This window comes from Pseudorasbora parva, chromosome 9, assembly GCF_024679245.1.
Source record: "Pseudorasbora parva isolate DD20220531a chromosome 9, ASM2467924v1, whole genome shotgun sequence".
In the NCBI taxonomy this organism is placed as follows: domain Eukaryota; kingdom Metazoa; phylum Chordata; class Actinopteri; order Cypriniformes; family Gobionidae; genus Pseudorasbora; species Pseudorasbora parva.
Genome location: NC_090180.1, coordinates 48,336,015 through 48,343,514, shown reverse-complemented (window position 1 = coordinate 48,343,514; position 7,500 = coordinate 48,336,015).

Here is a 7,500-nt window from a genome sequence, read left to right as displayed (position 1 = left end):
AACACAGCGGGAAGCGTTTCAGATTCACTTCAACAGCTATGAATGACATTAGTGCTCGACCGATAATAATATATCAGAGTTTTTATTCAATAATAATAGTATTTTAGCCAGTTGAGAGCAGGGTGACCAGTGGCCCATGAATGTGTTATTAAAATAAGCCAATAACCCCGAAATACTGCAAAAAATGGTGCTCTTCCTCAGTGTTTGGGTCGTTTTCCAGCACAGACAGCATTCTTAAAGATGCTAAATGACTGACAGAATTAAAAATGGATCAAAAATGAAGTGAGTTTGTCCTTAAAACGAGAACAAATATCCACCAATGGAGTCTGAAAAATCATCTCAACTCAAAGGGAAAACTCTAACTCCTTTGGCAGATATTTGTTCTCATTTTAAGCATGAACTCACTTCATTTTAGATCAGTTTTTAATTTCGTCAGTCATTTGGCATCTTTAAGAATGTTTAGATGGTTGTGCTGGAAAACGAGGCAGAAACTCTCTAAATTTGGGTCCAGTTTATTGGCCAGACTGCTATATTCAGCAAAAGATGCCTTCATTGAGGATCATTTTCAGTATTTTGGAGGATTGGCCATGTGTTTTTTACGTTGAGGACTCGCGTGTGTGTTTGAGTCATGTCTGTGTGACTGCAGACTCAGTGAAGAACTCTTTGGAAAGAGGAAATGATTGTCGCTTGGCTTGTTCTCATTTCCTCCCGCCGGTTTTTGCTGATGTGCAATTGGATTTTTGCCTATTGGTAGGGAAACGTATGATAGGAATCAATAGGAAAGCATTCCAGATCGGCTGGGATACTGTAGAGTTGCTTCACGGCTCTTCTCGTCCTGTTATGTGCTTGATAGGGACTGTCTGACGCTGATAGCGTTTATTTACCTGCTGGTTTTCTGGACCTGATCTTTAGGTCTGGATGAGGATATTGATTTCCAGTCGGCTGTGTTGGAGGTTTTTGTCACGCATCTGATTAACGTGCAGATAGTGAGCGATGGGAATGATGTGTGTGTGTGTGTGGGGGGGGGGGGGGGGGGGGTTAATTAGCTTAAAGGGATAGTTCACCCATAAATGAGCCTGTGATGTTGATCTGCTGACCCGCAGTGCGTCCAACATGTAGGTGTGTGTGTTTCTTCAGGAGAACACAAATGAAGATTTTTAACTCAGCCGTTGCAGTCTGCCGGTCATAATGATGTGAATGGGGAACAATTCTATGAGAGTCAAAAAAACATGCTTAGACAACACACACACAAACCCTGCTGCTCGTGACGACACACTGATGTCTTTACCGTGCGTTCACACCGCCGCCGGCGAGAGCGTCAACATTCGCTCTTGCCGTCCTGCTAACGACGCTGTAGAAAGCTTTGTGGACGCGCTGCCCTGACGTAGATCGAATGTTTTTTTTTAAAACTGTATTTAAAGACGCCAGGATAGACTGACCACAAGTAGGGTATAAGGTAACCTCATGAAATCATTTAAATGTGAAAGTAAGAATGAACTGCATTCCCGCTGAAAAACAAGCGTTCTAGCGCCTGTAAAATAGTGTTGCGTGACTTCTTAACAGATGACACATCACTATGAATGATCTCGTCATAATTCATAGAGAAACCCGCACAGCAATGATCAACTTCTTCTACATTTTGCTTTGGGAACTAATGTGGTCGCAACCAAAGTTTATATGCCTGGGTTTCTCTCAAGCGGAGCACTTCTACATTCTCATTCTGGTTGCTGCCGAACCGCATCATAGCTCATTACCATAAAGTTGAGCTGATTTCAACTCTCCTTGACGCCCGAATCGTCCAAGACGCTCCGCGCCGCTCTCGCTGGAGCTCCCATTGAAAATGAATGACTTCCGGCCATCTTGCTGCTCTCGCCGGCCGGCGGTGCGAACGCACATTAAGACACGAACCGATCGGTTTCTGTGAGAAACACAACAGTATTTATGTTATTTTTTTACCTCATATCAGACGAATCTCATCTAGTGTTCCCATCGTCATTATTTACGCCAAAGAAGGTCAAACTGGGGCGATCATAGATATATATATAACCTCACCAGACGAAAGTAATAGCGGATGGGAACGCTTTGAAAAAAGAGCCAATAGGCCAGTAGAGGGCGCTACAGTGATTGAAAGCATGAGAGGGCTCATAACTCATAAGTTGTTTGACACAGACTCAAGTGTCTCATATTGGGATCCTTGCCTCAAAAATTCCGCCATATTGGATTTTGTCCAAAAGCTACTTTTGCGAACTAGTCCTGGGTTTTTCGCCTGATCGGAACCAAACCAGTGCAGAAAGATTCCCTGGAAAGTGAATATCAATAATTAATGGAAAAAGTGGAATTTTCAATATGCTGTCGCTACGAGTGCCAAAATGTTTGAAGTGGGCGGGGCCAGTTTTACTAAGGTGGGGACAATTGGCCTCTTAATGTCACTATAATAGGGGAAAAAACTACTTAGTCTGATTGACTTGAATCTTGGTATGCAGTGTCTTTGTTCACGATGCCATGATTGTGTGTGAGGACATTTGTTTATCTTGAAAAACTTGGCCGCCACCAGCCAATTAAATTTAAAATGTTAGATCAATCAAATGATTCATTAAATATTTGAGAATTTTTAGAAAACCTTCTTCTGTGAAATAGTTCTGTTTTTATTGCCTGATCGGAAGCAAACACGTGCAGAAAGATTCCCTGAAGAGTGAATATCAATAATTAATGGAGAAAAGTTGAATTTTCAATATGCTATCGCTACGGGACACCAAAGCGTTTGAAGTGGGCGGGGCCAATTTGACTAAAATGGCTTTAACTCCTGAATGGAATGAAATATTTTCACCACATTTGGTTCACGTGTGTATGAGCTCATTCTGCGATTGCGTGAAAAACATTGTGACAATTGGCCACTTGGTGGCGCTATAACATGAGAACAACACAACTGGTTAAGTGGGCGGGGCCAGTTTTACTAAGATGGGGACAATTGGCCTCTTAATGTCACTATAATAGGGGAAAAAAACTACTTAACCGTTAGTCTGGTTGACTTGAATATTGGCATGCAGTGTCTTTGTCCAATGTGCCATGATTGTAAATGAGGACATTTGCATATCTTGAAAAACATGGCAGGATGAGTGTCAATAATTAACGGAAAAAAGTAACATTTTTGATTCGACGTCACTACAGGGTGCCAAACTGTTCAAAGTGGGTGGGGCCAGTTTTATTAAAACTTCTATAATTCTTGAGAGGAATGAGATAAAGTCACTAAAATTGGTGCACATGTGTATGATTTAATTTTGTGATCATGTGAAAAACATCGCTAGCATTGGCCTCTTGGTGGCGCTATAACATGAAAAAAACATGCAAACTGGTCCTAGGTTTTTCACTCAACCTCTATGCAATCATCTGGACTTTCTAATATAAGTTTTTCAACTAATATTTCCTTTCATGTCACCTTTATTTAAATGGCTTTAAAAGTTAGCAATAATAACCCTGCCCACAACAGGAAGGTTGAACTTTTGCCTTTGACCTCCAATGAGATCTTGACATTGACCATCTAAAACATTGGTGAGCACGGGGCGTTCTTCAGCCGCCTTCGACCGAAAGGAAGATGAAGTTGTTCAGGGTCAAAGGTCACGTGCCTGTTTATCGGGTGATAAGGAGCCGCTCAAAGGTCCAAGTCGTTCGTAGTATGCCCTCATTCGGGGCTGTTTTTCCACACGTTCAGCTGAGTTGGCACCGCCTGGCCTCATAGACTTTGCTCACACTTATTCATGCTCATTTTGCACTTTTTCTATCCCAGTTCCTGAATCCTGCTCCACGTGAGCGTTATGTGAGGCTCAGCAGAAATGCAGATAACGCTCAGACCTTGTCTTCAGTCAAAGGTCTGATAAGACGGCTCAGATTGGCCTGTGGATGACGCTTCTTTTGCCCAAATAAAGACATGCCGTCCCAGTGGGCAAGAGCCTGCCGCCGGGTATTGATAGTGCCAAATCAGGCACACTCGAAGAAAAGATACGTTGGATTTACTCAACTTCTTTATGTCAGCTTGTTCCACGTAACTGGGTTATGTTGAATTTAATTAACAGTGTTTATTTCAGTAAACTTTACATACGTTTATCTCAATGCCTTTAGTTGAATCAGGTTAACATTCTTAATTTTGTCCAAAACTATTAAGTTTAATTATTCTAAAATGAATATCAAACAAAAAACATAACAAGTAATCCACTGTAATATTATCTAACAAGAAAACCTTTTACTAAATCTTATTGGTTAGCTAAGATGGTTTTGTTACATCCATGGCATGCTCAAAGTAGTGTTTTTATTAATAAAACATCTTTAATTGTTATTAGTAGATCAAGAAACACTAACATAACACACACTTTAAATACTAACATTAAACTTTAAAAAGTCTCCATTTTCTCATCTGGTTAAAAATGCATAAATAGCACTGCATTTAAACGTTTACTCTCCGAATTCAGCCCCTTTGCAAAGCATGATGGGAAGTGAAGTCCTTGAGTGGGTTGAATCATGTTATTTGGAAATAAAGACATCAAGTTATGTCAGAGAGTAACGGATTTACGTCAATATAACATGAAGCTGTCCATCTGAAGCAGAAACCTGATGTAATGGTGTTAAATCAATAAAGTGAACCGCATCATGCAGTCATAAGCCTCTGCTCTTCTCCAGTCAAAAGTGGCCGAACGCCTCAAATCCAACTTTTTTTCACAGTAAAATCAATATTTAATATTTTGTATTTTGAAGGAATTTGATAGTACCACCATGTAATATTTATGCAATAATTATGATCCACTTTATAAAGTATGACACCCCTATATGTATTTATTTTTATTTTATTTTATTTGTAAAATGAATTATATTTATTATTTTTCCAATAATATTTGTATTTTTTTCAGGGAATTTTATGGTATTATATTTATGCAATATCCAAAATACAGTAAAAATAATTTGTTTTACTCTAATTTAAAAAATAATTTTTCAATAATTGATGTGTGATTTTCTGATTTGTAGACACAACCAAAAAATATATTGATTTTGTTAATACAAATTTTTTAATTCCTTCTATGGCGGTAATTTTAGACTGCGGGAGTAAAAGTCAATGTTATTATCGTTTAAAACTCAAACTATTAAAAACTATTCATGTTGATTAAAATAAAGCTGAAATAAAAAATACGTTGAAAAACTAAATGAAAACTGGAAGTATTAAATAATAAACTTGAACTTTAATGAAGTTTAAACACTAAAAATAAGTTGAAATAATAAAAAATAAAAAAAATAAACAAACATAGCAATATTTAAAACAACAACAAAAAAACTAGTAAAATGTCTAAAGCACATAAAGAAATTACTAAAATATTAAACAATAGACTCATTCAAAATATGAATACAATTTAAATATATAAAATGATAATTTTAGGAATCATAAAAAGAACAAATGATATGTTTGTATAAAGATATCGAGCTTCGTTTAATTAATCAAAATGTCATATTCAACTCCCAAATTCTCCAATTTGATTTGTAAGTTAATTATAATTTTCTGCATACAGTATTTATTGAATTACAACGACATTTATCCGCTTTACAATAAAAGTAAATGTGCTCAATTGTCATGATTAAATGTCACTTTGAACTAATTATTATTTATTTTTTTGCAATTCAATTATGATTCCCTAAAACATTTTTTTGTATTCTAGTGAGAATGAGATTTCCCCAAACGTCCTTCAGTTTTAATGCACGTCTTCTTGACAGCATTGGCTTTCCTTCATGAATATGAATAACCATCAACCGTAAATGTTGAGATGCGAATGGCGTGATGTTTAATGTATGGACAGTATTTTTCAGGAAGGATGATTTTTAAGTGTTGGACTATGTACCGTATGTGTGTCCTTGTCATGCAATATGAAGAATTTGCCGTCAGAGATATTTCTGCTATCCAAAGGTCATAAGCGGTCATATTGCTGATGAAGTGAGAGAAGACTGCAGAAAACTGGTTTAAAGATAACTCAAGCTCATGATGTACAGAGGGAATATGGCCGTCTCTTACAGGTCAATGTCAGCAGATACCAAGAGTCATGTGACGGCCCTTGGCCCTTATTGGTGAATTATGGGATTGCTGTGTTTTCAGGCTCTACTAGAGCAGGTTTTCCCGCTTGAATGTTGATTATTTCCTCTTATTCTCCATTGTTGCGGCTCCTCTCTTCCCAGTCTGTCAGTAACTCTCTTTAGTCCCTGTCTCTACACTCTAAAAAATTCTGGGTAAAAAAACAACCCAATGTTGGGTCAAATATGGACTCAGCAATTAGGTTGTTTTAACTCAGCAATTGGGTTGTCTTAAGCAAATATATAACCCAACCGCAGGGTTAAAACAACCCAGCATTTTTTTAGTGTATGAAGCCCCTCCTTCTGAAAGCACACTGTGCACTGATTGGTCGGTTGGAGTGGTGTGTTGTGATTGGTGTTTGGGAAATGCTCTTTTTACTCAGTCATTGTGTCTTGTTTCTAGACTAAATATCTAACAGTTATTAAATCAAGATGCATTTACTAGATCAGTAAAACAACATAAAATATATTTTTTTGTTTTCTGGGTAATAATATCTAAATGAAGTGAGTTTTTGCTTAAAACACCCAAAATGATCTGCCAATGGGGTGAGAAAAATAATCTTATTTCTGATTGAAATCTTGAAATCTTGTTTCTTGTTTCCGTCCCAAACAGAAATAAGATTATTCTCACCCCATTGGCAGATCATTCTGGCTGATTTTTTTACCCCAGAAAACAAGAAAAAATAGTAAATAAGAAGAGCGTTTTTGCAGTGCAGCGCCTGTTCGGATGAAAACCGCTTCAGCGACCTCAATTATTGTAACGGGGAAAACCGTCATTTGTTTAATTACTCCTTACTGAAAAAAAATAATTCCGTTAGTAACGCCGTTTATATCTAAAGGTACGTTCACACCAAACGCGAATAGAGCGTCTGGAGCGAATAATTTCCATGTTAAGTCAATGGAAAGGCGCGTTGACGCGCGTCTGGAGGTCCTGCGGCGCGATAGACGCGTTTCGTGAGGCGCGATGGACGCGATTCCGCCTCGTTCACGCGTCCAGTTCGCGCGAATAACGTGAATTTGAAGCGAATTGAGCTTCTAGCGCGAGTGGTGCTTTTTTGTGCATTCACGCGTTTGAAGCGAATCGCGTCCACGCCCGAGTTGAAAAATGTGAACTTTGGCGTCAATTCGCGCCACTAAATGTAGTTTTCATGCTTTTCAGTTGATAATGTAGTTGTTTAAAGCTAAAATATGTTTTTTTTTTACCTAGGATGTTTTACTCATAGACAGAGCCTATTTAAACAGAACACTCTTGTGTTTTTGTAGTTGAGCTCCAGGCGATCTCCGGCGCTCAGCGCTCGTTAACCCCGGCGAGAGCAGCCTTTCCTCGGCCAGTCCTTCTGGCGTTTGCCGCCGGCTCGGAAGTCTCTGTAGAGGTTAACATGACATATGCTTCGTCTT